Genomic DNA, 14,844 nt, shown 5'->3' with positions numbered 1-14,844 from the left:
GAATGTCAGGAAGGCTTGCTTTGTTTCCTTTCCTCCTGCTCATTTTCTGTAAACAGATGATGTTGGCACTCCCAGCGAGGGGACACTGGGCCAAGTGGGCTTTTTGCCTGACTCTTCACTGCTGCAGTGCTCTTTTTGTGCTCTGTTATGGCATCTTCAGGATGATTCCTTGGCCAAACCACAAGAGCTTCAAAACAGACTTGTTTCTACCTGTGGCATCTGTCAGAACTGCAGAATGAGCAAACTTGCTGGCTGAAGCTGCTTCAGCACGTGCTTGCCAGCTGACAGACACCAGGGGTGCTGCTTGGTTACTTGAGTAAACTGGGCTCTCATTAACTGAGCAGCCACATTAATTATCCTATTCTCATATCAGTACTCATGTAACTAGGAATTTGTATACAAAAATGTCTTCTAACTGCCTTTGGTCCAATTCCCTTCATTAATCTAGGAAAACACAGCTATGGGAGGGTAATATAAAGACCAATCTATTTTAATATGTGCTCTAGAGTCAGAAAATATTAGTTTGTCTTGCTTACTTTCAAGCCACTAATTTTCAGAAATGCCAAAGGGATGCTAGTTTCTTGTCAATTTTCAGCATTTTAGATTATCTGTCTTTATATTCAAAAATACTTCCATCTCTATGTAAGCCTAAAACCAACAGTGATGCCATTTTTCCCAAGTTCTTATTCGTAAAGGTTTTGGTATTTTTAAGTGTTGTTTTCTGAGAATAACATGGAAAAGATTTTTATTCTTAGGCTTTTCCTAACTTGCTATTTTTTCCTTGAGCAATTTATTTAAATAATCAACTCCAAACTTACTAATTTTAATTGACAGGCTTTCTCAAGTCATCCTTAATTCCTTTCAGTGTTATCCATATATTGAAAATTTTGCAGTGTCTCGGTGTTGAAGAAACCCTGTTTATATTGGTGACTGACTTTCTCTGATGCATTATTTATGAAATAGTCCAACCATGTGAGGCACTGGAACACAAACCTCCAGGCCTTTCTGCAGCCATTCATCCAGTGGCATAACTGTGTCTATAATCCAGAAGGAGAAAGTGCACTGTTAGTTCAGTGATCTCCCACATTAACAAACTTGGGAGGCCTCAAGAATTGTTAGTTGCTGCTTTCCTCACTTTAACTTTTTTTAGATCTTTTTTTATAAAGGTTTTTGCATTTTTTCTAGTTATTTTCTAGCTATATCTAGTTTTAGTCAGTAAGTGGTGCCAGGCACATCTCACAGTGCTTATTTTATTCTCCAAATGACAAAACTCAATGCACATCTGCAAATGTAACGACTCAAATTAGGAATTAGGGCTTTTGTCCTGAAAAAGGTGGCAGGATGAATAGCCCAGCTGAAGGGCACCTACACCAATATACCTGCAGCATGGGGAATAAACAGCAGGAGCTGAAAGCCATTGAGGACATAGGAGGCTGTGGCATAGCTGCCATCATAGAAACACAGTGGGATCACTCACACAACTGGAGTGCTGGCAGTGGATGTCTGTAAACTCTTCACGAGAGACAGGTGAGGAAGGAGAGGCAGTGGGGGACCCCTGTGTGTCAGGGAATGTTTTCACTGTCTGGAGTTTAACAGTGATAGGGTTGAGTGGTTGTGGGTCGGAATTGGGGGAAGGCCAGTAAGGTGGGACTATGTTACACCCAACCAGGGTGAAGAGGCAGACAAAATATTCTATAGGGAGATGAGCTAAGTCTCACAATTGTTGGCCCTTTTTCTTGTGGGGAACTTCAACTTACCAGGTGTCTGCTGTACGTAAAGCACAGCAGAGAAGAAACAGTCCAGGAGGTTCCTAGAGTGTGTGGAAGAGAACTCCTGACACAGCTGGTGAGGGTGACAGCTAGGGAAGGCATCCACTGGGTCTGCTGTTTGTGAACAGAGAAGAGCTGGTGGGTGATACAATGGAAGCCAGCTTGGGCACGGCAATCATGAAATTATATGAGTTTTTGGAGTCCCTTAGGAGGCATTCTTCAGGAAGGAAAACTTGAAGGAAACCTGCAGGAGCAGGCTGTCCCCATGTGCTGAAAGACAAAGCCAAAAAGGAGGAAAGATTGGTCAGGCTGAACAGAGAGCTTTGATTGAACTCAAGAAAAAGGGAGAGTTTATGATCCACAGAAGAAGGGGCAGTAAACTCAGAAGGATTACAAGGATGTTGTGAGGTTATACAGAAAGAAAATTAGAAAGGCCAAAGACCAACTAGAACTTAATCTGGCTGTTGTCCTGAAAGACAATAAAAAATGTTTATAAATACATCAGCAGCAAAAGGAGGGCCATGGAGAATCTCCATCCTTTTTTGGAAATGTAGTGACAAAGGACAAGGAAAAGGCTGAGATACTGGATGCCTTCTTTCTCTCATCCTTTAATAACAAGACCAGTTGTTCAGGGAGTATCCATACCCCTGAGCTGGAAGACAGGGACGGAGTGCAGAATGAAAATCCCAAAACCCAGGGGGAAATGGTTGGTGACCTGCTACACCACTTAGACACACACACAAGTCTGTGGGGCTGAGTGGGACCCACCCAAGGATACTAAGGGAGATGGCAGGAATGCTCATGATATCCATAATTCTGTGATATCATTTACTTAAAATTCTGGAGAAAGAAGCAGAGGCAGAAATAATTTCATCCTCCATTTCTCATCTGCATAAGGAAGCCAAAATCAGGATTCCATGGTAGCAAAGTTAATGGACAGGAGAAGTGAATATTGCTTTCTGCAATAACCTTTTGGTCCCATTCAACTGTCCTTAACCAAAAATACAGCAACCATAACAGACCCAAGGAGAAAGCAGAGAGAATATGTCTAGCCTCTCATTTTGGCAAGACTACAGTTTGATACCAACTAGAAGGAAAGTGACTTGATTCTACTCAATAATGTAGGCCATAATAATTTAGTACTTTGACATTTTCAGGTTAAAAACACAACATTCTGGTGTTCCACTATGAAAAGTCAATTAAAAACAGGGAAAGCACCACCAGCAAGTAAAAAAATAAATGGATTATTTTAGTGCCCAGTAAGTTTGTTTAAACACAGCCTAACACCTTCAACTGTTTAACCACTGCTTCCATAGACTTATGGGGCTAATGTAGTTAGCATTTTGATCACACCTATGACAAGATCCAAATGCAAATGTCAGAGTCAGTGAAAGTTACATTACAGCAAAAGAACAATATCTGCAACTAGGGAGAAAGGAAGGAAATGTCTCTTGTCTGTCTAGTGCAGCCCTTCTATTTACAGAATTGTTGAAGGGCTCTAAAAAGGAGCAGAGAGGTGAAGGAATTGCAACAAGAGCATCCATTTGTCATTGAATTGCTCTGCTAAATGGTAGCACCAGTTTTTCCAGACCAATCTGCTTGGATCCCTCAGCTTTCCCAGCTCAATACTCAATAGGAGATGCATTTTGGTCAATGCAGCAGCAGCATAAAAAGGGTATGCAGCCTCCAAATGATTTAAATGATGCTTGTGAGTTGTTATTTCACAGCTTTATGAGATGTTCCTGTTCCCATCCCTTCCTTTTATTGGTTAGCATAAGGCTGGGTAGGTTTCTGTGCAATTTCCAGCTGAGTCACCAGAAAAGGTCCATTTTCATCATGTATCAATTTGATTTCAAGCCCTGACAAACACTCAGCCTCAGGAAGGGAGACAATGCATGATATACTTTATGAAAACAAAAAGTAAAAAGATTAAAACTCCTAATAAATTTTGTTTCCCATGTGAGCCCCCTTCCCACAGTGCCCCTTATGAACATGTTTCTCTTGTGTGCTACCTACCTCAGTCCAGATTGAGAGAGATTTTTAATGCGAGGATTGGCAGAAATACCAAGCAAAAGATCAAAACGGTACCTTTTCACATTTCTAAAGAATAGAGCTAATTAACCTTTTTATCAAACTACACATTTTCAAATTACTTAAATGGGAAATATACTGGTTTAATTAAGATTTCGCAGGGAGAGACAGTTGCAAACACTTGGAACAGAGAGAAAGTGGGATGTTTATGAGGAAGGTGCTGTATGCTTTACAACTCCCCGTCTTTTTCTTGTTTGCACTTCAAATGGAGTCCATTTTTATCTGTCTATCTCCTGCTGAGAGAATCTGATTTTATCATGTGTTTCAAGGAAGCTATTAAAAAACTTCAATCACTAAATTCTTCTTTCCCTTTGGACGTTTCTCTCCCCCCTCTCTCTTTGTTAGAGTTGCACTGTGACATTGGTTCTATGGCAGGATAAATTGATTTTATTTGCTTCACGACTTGATTACCTAATCCTCCTGCAATGAAGCCTTGCTTTACAAAAACCTTGGTCCCCATGTTTTCTTTAGCTGGGTCCACATGTGGTTTGATTTTTGTAGGTCTAGATTTTGATATGTATGCCACACTTCTTTCTGTTTCTTTGTTTTTCGTAAATGGTGAAAACTTCAAGAGTGACAGCTTGAGGGTCTATACACACACAAAAGGAACAACATGAACAATGCCAGCATACTCCTCCTCCTCACTTCAGGATCTCAGGAATATTTCAGAGGTGTACAAAGAACATACTAACTGATATAGCATTTACAGTATCAGTGTTTTGGTGGCAATATATCAAAATAGTTGAAGCATAATTAAAAGAAATTATGAGCCTAAAAACACTTCCTCTGAAAATTAAAAAAAAAAAAAAAAAACCCAAACAAACAAATAACTCCACTCTGAAATACAAAATTTGGTGGGTATCTGCATTTAAGTAATATTCAAATTAAGCCAGTGAGACTATGAAAGCGTGAAGCCTGGATATAGCCATGCATTAACTTCCAGCCTTTTGCTTTTGTCAGTTAATGTCAGACACATCATGCCATATCAATGAAGCTGAACACTGTATAAGTCTTAGTGCTAGTAGAAAAGACATCGGCATTTGATTGCTGCATTCTGTGCCTCTGTTCTTGAGCCAGCTCCATGTGACTAATGCTCCAATGGTGCATATGTAACTGATTTTTAGTTTGCTATTAAGATTGACATCCCTAATGCAAAACAAAAATATTTTTGCCTGAATAACTAAGAGTATTTTATTTTAAGCCAAATGGAAAGTTATACTTTGCCCAAAAGCATTTTTTTATTGTATAAAGTGTTTTTACCTTTTTATTCAGTCAAAGTAAATTGTGAGATAGAGAGTTGTTTTTAGCTGGAAAATAACATTTCGTATTGAAAGTACTTAATCTATTTAAAATAAATTAAGTACTTTCAATATGAACTGTTACGGCAAAAGAGTAATTTAATAGCAATTACAAAACACCTTAATTGGTCTCTGTAACTTTTTTAACATTTTGAAGATATAATTAAGAATATTTTTTCAATACTAGGAAGTTCAATATAATCAATAAAATTCTGCCCATTTCAGTTTGCAACACCTGTGCTCTTTTGAAGAACACAGATGGAACCTCACCAACCTGGCTGCTTGTTCTACAAAGTCAACAGTAATTAGGTGTTAAAGTTGGGTTTTTTTGTGTTGCTTTTGAGCAAGAGCCTGGACCATTTGGCCAGGCTCTGAACCATATCCAAGGAAATGGTAGAAAGAAAAGTGGCTTCAGGAACTCAGAGCCATGTGGATCTCACTGCTCAGGAACTCAGTAATTTATGAATCTATTTCAGCTGCAGCAAATGGCCCTTTCACAGCTACCCAGCAGAATTTAGATTATATTTTTAGGCTACGATTTTAAGAGGTCCTCGACTGGTGGCTGCAGGGGGAAATTTCACTTGATGTCAACTCCTTTTTGTTTCCTCTGAAATGCCTCATGTTAACGACTGCAGACAGCACACCAGGCAGGGCCAGGGCAGGGGCTGGCATTTCCAAAGGCGGATTTTTGCTCTCCTGTAGCAATCATTTTTCCAACCACCAATGGTCCTTCTCCCTCTGGGGCCCTGCTGACCCCCGGCAGCCCTCAGGCTGCCTTCAGGAGGAGGGACTGGAGCTCAGAAAGCAGACAAGAAAAGATGGGAGGGAAACTGCCACTCAGAGGCCACCCCAATTCACTCTTGGTAGCAACCAAACTGATGCGACAACTAAATCAGCAAATGTGCCTTTTCTGTGTTCTTGTAAGAATCACATTTTTATAGCTCTTTTTCTCACAGCTTGAAGACAGCCCCCTAGTTCACACTTATTGCAGAATCTGGTGGCATCCTGGTTTCTCTCTCACATCTACTCCCTCTCGCTCTGTGCCTACACAGGCACAAGATGATCCCTGCATTCACCTGCGTTTGCTTACGGCTGTCCAAGCTCACGGGTGCACTGTGCACACACAGCCGTGGACCCTGTCACGTCACAGGAGGTGTGTGGCACCAGAGGTTCTCCACCAATTCACCTGCTGATGGCTCATGGCCATTGCTGTCCCACCAGAGCAGAGAGGAGGGTACATTTTTGGACACCTGTGATGGCTTGCTCTTGGGGATGGATCACTACTAATATCTGAAGGGGCCAGTGCTTTCCAGACAGATATATTAAATAACTGAACACTGAGCAAGTTGTGAGGTGCCCCAGCACAGCTGTAGCATTCAGAGGAACTGCTCTCAAGCAGTTTCCCTCGCAGTAAGACAGTAAAACCACACTAAGCTGAGTCCCATACCCAGCTCAATAAGCTGCTCTGACTGTGAGTTCCTGTGTGGTTTGTGGTTTGCACTCTACCAGCTTGATTGGCTGCACTTCATGAGGGAGAGGCTGAGATGCTGGGTTGAAGATTTGTGTGTCCCGAATGGCTCCACTGACTTTGGTCCTTGCTAAGCACTTGTGCTGAAGACAGGTTGTTATGAGACTGGTGCCATTCCCCCACTGTTTTTTCCCATCACAGATCCTGAAAGACCAGAGTGTAACTACCTGCCACAAAGGTACAGATCTGCTTGGGGGCTTGCTTCTTTTGCTGTGAGGTTTTATGGGTAGATGCATTGGCTAAATTAGCATTGCATTTTCTACGGAGTTAAACAAGTAAGGGCTTATCTGCAAGGCTTGAGATTCAGTGTGTTTTCTTTTCCACTGTAGGTGTATCAGGTTTTTCTCCTTGTCAGTGGGGGATAGAGCTGTGCTCAGGAGGAGTGTATTTATTGGAACAGAGAACAGAAAATAATGAATAGAATTTTTTTTTATTAGTCACAAGCACAAGGCAAAGAAATAATCACTTTTCCCTGGTTGGGAAAAATTTAAGGTTGCTCTAGCAGAGACCAGGCTATTGTGTCTCCGAGACACCCATTGTGATCATACTGAAAGGGGCAAGGTGCCTAGAAAGAAAAATGCTTTAGGCAACTGGAGATTCGGCATTGTTGACCCTCCTTTTGCTCAGAACCAGGGCTCTGCTGCTCAAGTAATCTGCTTTTCCTGATTTCTTACGTCTTCTGTGAAATGTGGTGGTTTCTCAAGGGGTCAGACCTGGGCGTAATTTTTCCTCGAATGTTTTTTAATGTTGCTGTAAAGCTTTTTGATGCACTGTAAGCATAACAGGCAATATTGTTATGAGACACATCTTTAGACTGGAGTGCTATAGAGTTGTATGGCAAGGTCCTGCATGTGTTTCATGTGTGTTTGCATGTGTAAAGTTCATAATGCTTGTCTTGTAGGAGCAAAGTGACATCAGTCTCCAAAACATGATTTAGAAGCATCCTATCAGTACAATATTTTCTTAGAAAAAACAATGTTAGCTCTCCTCAGCAGCAGCAGGAGAGCCTGTCACATTTATAATTGTCCAGTGAAGAAAGGTTTAATGACAATTCATCTTTTAGTAAATGGGCATGGCAGGAGGCACTGGGCTTTGGGATGAGAAAGAGTTACCTACGAGCTATGTTTTGGCATGGAAGACCATAGGTGATGAAGCCAGCAGTGCCAGTCATCCACTTAGAAGTGGAAAAGAGAGAAACTCCTGCTTTAGACTCTGCTCCCAGGTTTCTGAATAGGACAAAACCTCTGGCTATCATGAGATGGCAAAATGAGTTCTGGAACAGAAAGGGAGGAAACCTGTTTCCTTAGCAGTGGCTCAGAGAACAAATGCATTGCTCTTGCAGTGAAGCAATTCCCTTGGCTTTCCTATTTGGTGACATTTATTTCTATTTGAACTTGACAATCCCACAAAGAAGAGATTAGGCACAAGCACAAGCACTGTCATTCCCTTTTTTATCAGGAAAGCAGAATAACCTGGAGATGGATGGAGTTGCACTGTGAAATGCACACAGATAAATTTAGCTTAGTTTTGCTGTCTAGATTTCGGATTTACTTTCATCTCTACCACACCCTTCTGCACACATCTCCTAAAATTGTTAAGACTGACGGATCTGCCTGGGCAAAACAGGCAACTTTCAGAAAAATGGGGCTCTGCTGCTCAGGCAGGCTGTTTGTCCTGATCTCCTACGCCTTCTCACTTTAGTTTCCATAAGGTATAGCAGGTCTGCAGGCTTGTCTGGTTCCTGTGAGTTACAGCCATTACTCTAGCAAGAGACATCACTGTCCTCTTCAAACTTCATCTTCCTTTACCCGATTACATGGAATTTCTTTTTTTATTCCCTGATGATTACACTGACTCTTGCAACCATACAGCAATGCCCTCTGTTTTTGCTGATTCAAGGGCCAGCAGTGCAGTTGTGATGTCCCCTGCACGATGTTACACTTCACCTTCCCAATCAACTTGCAGCTTGACAGCAGCTCTCCTTAGCCACAAGCAATATCTGAAAGTTTGGCAGGCAAGAGGTTGCTATTAAGCCACAGTTCTGCAACTGCTGCTGTAGGCAGTCTCTTTTGGTTTATTTTTATTGCCTGATACAATGAAAATTATCTTCATTCTGTTCCCTATGTTTCTTCCTTTAACATTGTTTTCACTTGAAATTCTCCTCTTAGTGGAGCTGTAATGTATATATGTATGTGTGTGTGTGAGATATATATATATATATATATATATATATACACACACATATTTTTATGTGTTTATACGTATATATACATATACACACACCATAAAATGCACTCACTGGCAAGTTCAGTCTCTGGTATCAATTAGAAGAACCTACCCACTGTGGCTGACAAAACACTACATGTTTGACAAGTAAGGAACTATTGCTACCAACAGTTGATATGCCTGGGCCTTCGGGCCTCATTTTAGTTTGCTTAGGTTTTTATAAATCTAAATCAGGCCCTGATTTCTTCTACCTTTCTTCCTCATCTCCGAAGTCTGGTTTTGGTCTAAGAAGAATATAGCAATTGTGTCTTTTATCAGTTCTTCAAATTTCTCTATAGAATCATAGAATCGTTAAGGTCGGAGAAGCCTCCTGAAATCAAGTCTGACTGTTAACCCAGCACTGCTTTGTTCACTGCTAAACCACTGTCCCAAAGTGCCACATCTATGTTCAATATAATGATGGCAACACACTTGATTTAAAGCTCAGGGTTGACTGTCAGCCATATCCCAGTCAGCACAAACGTTCTGCATAAGTCCCTCAATTCCTTTCCAAAATCTTTATTTTGTAGCTCCCTTGAAAGAGTCCTTGGCATCTTTTTAGCTTAGCTTTCCACCATTCTTTGTATATTTGGCCAGCAGGAAAGGAAGTATATTACCATCAGTAACTGTCTTTCCTGCACAAGCCTTTCATCTTAATGTCTGCACACATTTTTGCCTATTAATGGGTGTTTTGCCCAGCCTTTAAGACAGGTGAGTGTGAACGCTTTCACTTTATAATCACGTACATGAGTGTGAAGACATTGAGATGACAGAAGCACTAAAGCTGTACCGGCCTAACTTGACAATCTGCAAAAAAAACCCTGCTGCCCTGAGAAGGCAGTATTATGGGTTTTGGTACCCATTCTATTGAAATAAGAATGGGGTATGGCTGCACTGAACTTCTTAAATGCGTCCTACAGTTCAGAGAGGTGAAGTGACTTGCCCATGAATGCACAGCAAATATTTAAGCGAGATGGACTTGCAAAATGGATTCCTACTCTTCTTTTCTCACCACTAAACAAGTGCTTTTTTAAAGGGGGGGTGAGGGCAAGAGACATGTACAAATGTGAGTAGAATTGGTAGAGACATCAGCTAAGCTAACAAATGTGTGTACTGTAAATTTCATGGTTCAAGACACAAACTAATTCCCATGGTGCAGCCCTTCTAAGTGGCTGATATTGTACTCAAATGCTTCTGATGTTGATTGCTACTGTCCTAGGATGTTGAACTGACCCCACTGGGTAATCTAGGGGAGAGGAAGGGTGTCTTCCTTTTCTTTTGACTTTTGCCCAGAATGCTCTCCCTGAAGCATAGTTGCTGTCTATTATTTCTAGAAGGATTTCAGAGAGATGAGAATTTAAAAAAAAAGATGTTTTGGAATAGTCTGAATTCTTCCTGTAGCTTTTTTTTTAAATTATTCTGCTAATTGGAGAACCATGCTCAAGTACCTTTTAAAAAATATCTAAGCAGGAGGGACTAATCTTTGAGGAATAAGCTTGCTAAGAATGGACACATTATCCCTGCACTAAAATCAGAGGTCAGTACTGCAAATATTACGAGGTAAAAGAAAATTAGTTAATTGCCTAAATGAACATCATGTGCTAACATAGGATGAAACTTTTTTACCTCTCTTGGAATTCTCAGATCTATCCTTCCTCTCTCTCCCCAACTCCGTCTTTTTTTATAAATGACTTTATCTTTTTGGAGCAGTGTACGGTACTAATAACATGCCACTTTTTCCCCCCAAGGCATTGTATGCCTTACATTCTCTAGTCTTTCTTTTCCAGTTCCCCAGTGGTTTCATTTTATTATCTCGTCATGAAAAATCCACCAGTAACTCGTAGAGTACGAACTTAAACCCTCAGAACTCTGACATTCCTTTTTTTGTTTTTAAAATCTAGCTACATAAATAACATCATGTTTCCAGGTCAGAGGCACTTGCAATCCAAACAGGGATTATCTTAGGGTATGGACCAACTTCTGAAATTGTCTCTGTGCGTAATCAGGCTCTGGTAATTGTTTTTCATGCGAAGTGTAGAGCGTCTAAAGCCAGGGCACTGGAGGCTTCTCTCTCGCTGTTTGTACATGGCTGTACCACATCACACTGTTTGTCTTTCACATCCACTACACTTCACTAGCAGTGGTCAAAAATATTGATTCTGAGAAAGGTGACCGAACCCTCTATGAACCAAACACGCAGAGCTCCACACGGGGATGGAAGAAATACTTTCTAATTCTGTCAGGGAGATTAGTTTACAGTTTCAAGTGGTATTATCAAGTTTCAAGCTGTATTGTCATTACACTGCTTGGACTGCACTTTCTTGATAATTCTAATAGTGTGACAGATCTCTGAGATTAAATCTATCAAAACAAAAAAAAACCTCCCAATTTCCTCAACTCTCAAAGATAACTGAGTCTAGTCTGTAAATACTTTCCCATCTTCGACAGAAGATGAATCTTAATTCATTGAAGCCATCAAGTACTGCTACATTCTCGGTAGAAGGGAGTGAAAGACAGGCAATATTACATTGCAAAAAATTACATCAGCAGTGTCATAATCATGTTATTACCTTCAGCAGAGGCCATGTGCAGCCCTTGCATCTTCTGCCTACTGGTTTGACACAGCACGTATTGCTGTGCCCTGTACCCCAAGTAATGACACCTGTACTATGTGCCTAAAAGGTTCAGTGCTCTCTTCTCCAGTCGCTGTAACAAGCCCATTCAGTAATGAAAACCTCTGAATGTTTGTGTTCTCAGATTAGCTTTAAATGATCTTCAAGGAAATATTTTTCCCTTCTCACGACATAAGAGCAAGGCAGTTTCAGCGGGGCTGACGCTGCTGCTCGCGGAGTTTCCTCATTCCGGGCAGCAGCTCTTCACTCTGTTTCCAGCAGAAGTGAAGCCAACTGCTCCTGCTGAGAGCTAGTGGAGGTTCTACTGCCTACTGAGAAGCCTGGTGTGAAGTGATGAACATTTTGAAAGGACCCTTCTAACTGTGGGCAGTTCAGGTGTCGTGAAAGCTCTATTTGTAGCATCATCAGAAGGAGTAAATCAAACTCCGAGTGTTTTATGAAGGGAAATTTTCTAATTAAAAGTATTGTAAAGGTAAAAAAAACCTTGGAAAAAATCTTCACGTGTTGTCTATGCAAGATTTCTGTGATCTTTAAGTAGAATAAAAATCTTGATTAATTATTCCATTATTGTGGCCATAAAAACAAATTAAAGATCAAACCCAAAGTGTCAAGTTTCTTAGAAAACCCATATTTAAGAATAATTTTACTCAGTAAATTATTTAATATATTTACGTGTAATAGATTAATAGATTTATATGTAATAGATTTACGTCTCAGGAAATTCATTGTGTGCCCATAGAGTTAATGCTGGAATTCTTAATGTATGCTGTTTCTCATACATAGCAAAACCACTGAATTTGTATTTTAAGTTCAAAGCTCAGGTCAGCTGAAGGTACACAGACATGACTAGTACCTCCATAGTACATACTAATTGAATTATTTTTATTTTCTAACTAGTTTTCAACATTGTTCTGACTGTTTCCCTTGACTGTAGAAGTCACTGGAGCAAACAAGGTTGAAGCAAGCACAAGATGATGTCTGTAGAAATTAATCATTCATTAATAACTGCAACTGTGGAATGGGTTCAGAAATACTTTCTTAAATCCCCAGGGCTTTTGAGGGTCAGTTGTTTAAGCATCCTGAGCTTTGTTATTAATTAGTTCTTTTACAGAAAAGCTTCAACTTACTTTCAGACACTGCTGACGTTGGGAGGCTCTGTGCTAGAAGTTATATCTTCATTGTCAAAAACAAGCAGTGTTTAATAGTCAAGTGGTTTTCTCCAGGTGTACTGCTCCATATGGAATCTCAGGGAAGAAAAGGCACAGGTGATTTCATGGCATTGTAGCTAGCTGTGCCTAATGCAATATGCCTCCTTGGAGGTATACCTCCAACGGCTCAGTAATAATTTCATAGGCAATTTAATAAGCAGTGGTTGTCTTGCTGTAAAAAAGAAAACAGAAAACCAGCTAAACGCATAGTTCACAAGATGCAGGCAAAGTCATAGCAGAAGAAAACCTGGGCCTCAGAAAATTCTTTCTAAAGAGAGGGGTAAAGGAAGAGTGGGAAGTAGAAGGGAGGAAAGATGAAGGGCTTGTTTGGATGAGGAGCTCTCCCAGTGCAGTTGTTTCAGTATACCAAAAAAAAAAAAAAAAAAAAAAAAAAGTCCTTTTTCTGGCTTGATTTCTTTTTCTTTGGTAGTGCCTTAAAGCTCCCCATTTTATTTTGTTTTTATTTTGTCCCACTGTAATAAGTCATCAGGGCACCACCCTCAACTGAAGGACCCTTTTGTCTCCACCGCCAGCTAAACAGATTTTACCATTCCTTGCACACCATACAGAGACACTGGGAATGGTAGCACACTTGTAGCCATTGCTTTGTGATTTCGGCTGGTAATTTTGGGGAGATTTCTAAGGAAAACCTCAGTGATTTAGGAAGTGCTTGACTCAAACAGAGTCAAGCCCTTTTCTCTGAGTCAGTACCGAATGATGTGCCCGAGCACACTTCTTGCACATGAAACCTGCATCTGTAGGTTGCTTGCCTGTGGTCATCAATTATCCTTCAGCTAATTGCATAAGCCTAAAGGCATCTTGCCCTGATAACCCAGGCAGGTCAGTTTGATTACAGTTTGCCTTCCGCATATCTGACATTTCAATTTTAATTGGGCAGTCGTTGCTTCTGCTCCTAACCTGCTGTGCACTCCTGAAAATCGCTGGAGGATGGATTTCATTGTTAGATTAAGGGATAAATAGAGTCAGGGAAAGCAGCCACCAAACTAGAGGTCTCCTCCAGAGTAAAGCTGGGGTCAAAGGACACAGTCATCATATTTTAACATTCAGACTTACCAGTTCAACTAACCCATACCAGGCATGTCCAGAGAAGTGTTATTTTCAGTGAGGCTGCAGGAAAAAACACCAAAGCTCAAAACAGAGCTTCTTCATTAAAGTGCTGGGCAGTTTTAGCAAGCAAAGGCAAAGGAACAGCTGTAATTCTTTAAAACACACCAGGGAGAAGCTATACAGCAGTGTGGTCTGTGTCTAGAACTGCTGCATCCCCATCCCGATGGAGCCTATCAGGATACCAGATACTCAAAGTGAGTCTGAATATACTTCATGATTTGTGAAATGCATTGGGAATCTCTTGGAATGAGCAGTGGTTGTTTTCCTAATGAATTACTGCTGTTTTGAACAATTTTGTTTGTATGTTTAACTTTTTTGCTTGAAATGGTTTTTAACTTTTGAGCAGAATGTTCTTTTGAAATGTTATTCTCCTTTTCAATGTAAATACTGGCATGATATTTTTAGGAAGTGGTTTTGAATGCATCATCTTCTGCTCTGCAATCTTGGATGCTTCACTGACTCAAGTTTCAGAAGGGCTGAGCATCCACTGCTTTCTTTTCTAAGCTGTAGAGATGAGCAAAGTCCAACCACCATCAGACAGAGAAACCAAGAAAACAGTATTCCAAAATTCAGTAAATGCTTTGTGGATTAGCTTCTTTTACAAAATCACTTTATTAAGTATAATCATTTTTGTAAAGCTAAACTAAAAGACAAGGCTTATCTGTCAAGGCAAAAGAGACAGCCTACCATAATTAAATATAGCAAGATATGCAGTAATAATGAATCTGAACATTGCAGTCCTTAAATCTGAATGCAAGTAAAGTAGATACAAGAAACTGATACAGAGCAGAAAATGGAAGTGCGGTGAGGATAACAGGGGTTTTGATTTTTTTTCCTTATGGAAGCAGAATTGCAGTGTTGATAAAGTTTTTAGATGTATTCAATTTGAAAAAAAATAATCTCATTCATCATGGAAGTAATCAC

The 14,844-nt window shown here is 40.3% G+C and overlaps 1 protein-coding gene across 4 annotated transcripts in view; it reads left to right on the top strand.

Annotated features, from left to right (window-relative positions):
- The window catches only part of GRAP2 (GRB2 related adaptor protein 2), a 99,029-nt gene that overhangs the window by 53,133 nt on the left and 31,052 nt on the right, over nucleotides 1-14,844 (top strand). Inside the window, exon 3 of one of the 4 annotated variants that reach the window (XR_010362397.1) lies at nucleotides 11,709-12,420. The exons of 2 other annotated variants lie outside the window; for them this stretch is intronic. The gene's annotated coding sequence lies outside the window, so the exon portion shown is untranslated. Of the gene's footprint in view, nucleotides 1-6,730; nucleotides 6,865-11,708; nucleotides 12,421-14,844 lie in introns of those variants that run through there. One more of the 4 variants, XM_064420175.1, reaches the window with a different exon arrangement.

Source organism: Passer domesticus, chromosome 5 (assembly GCF_036417665.1).
Source record: "Passer domesticus isolate bPasDom1 chromosome 5, bPasDom1.hap1, whole genome shotgun sequence".
Classification (NCBI taxonomy): domain Eukaryota; kingdom Metazoa; phylum Chordata; class Aves; order Passeriformes; family Passeridae; genus Passer; species Passer domesticus.
The sequence above is the reverse complement of the archived record's forward strand: the minus strand, read 5'-3'. Positions and strand labels throughout refer to the sequence as shown.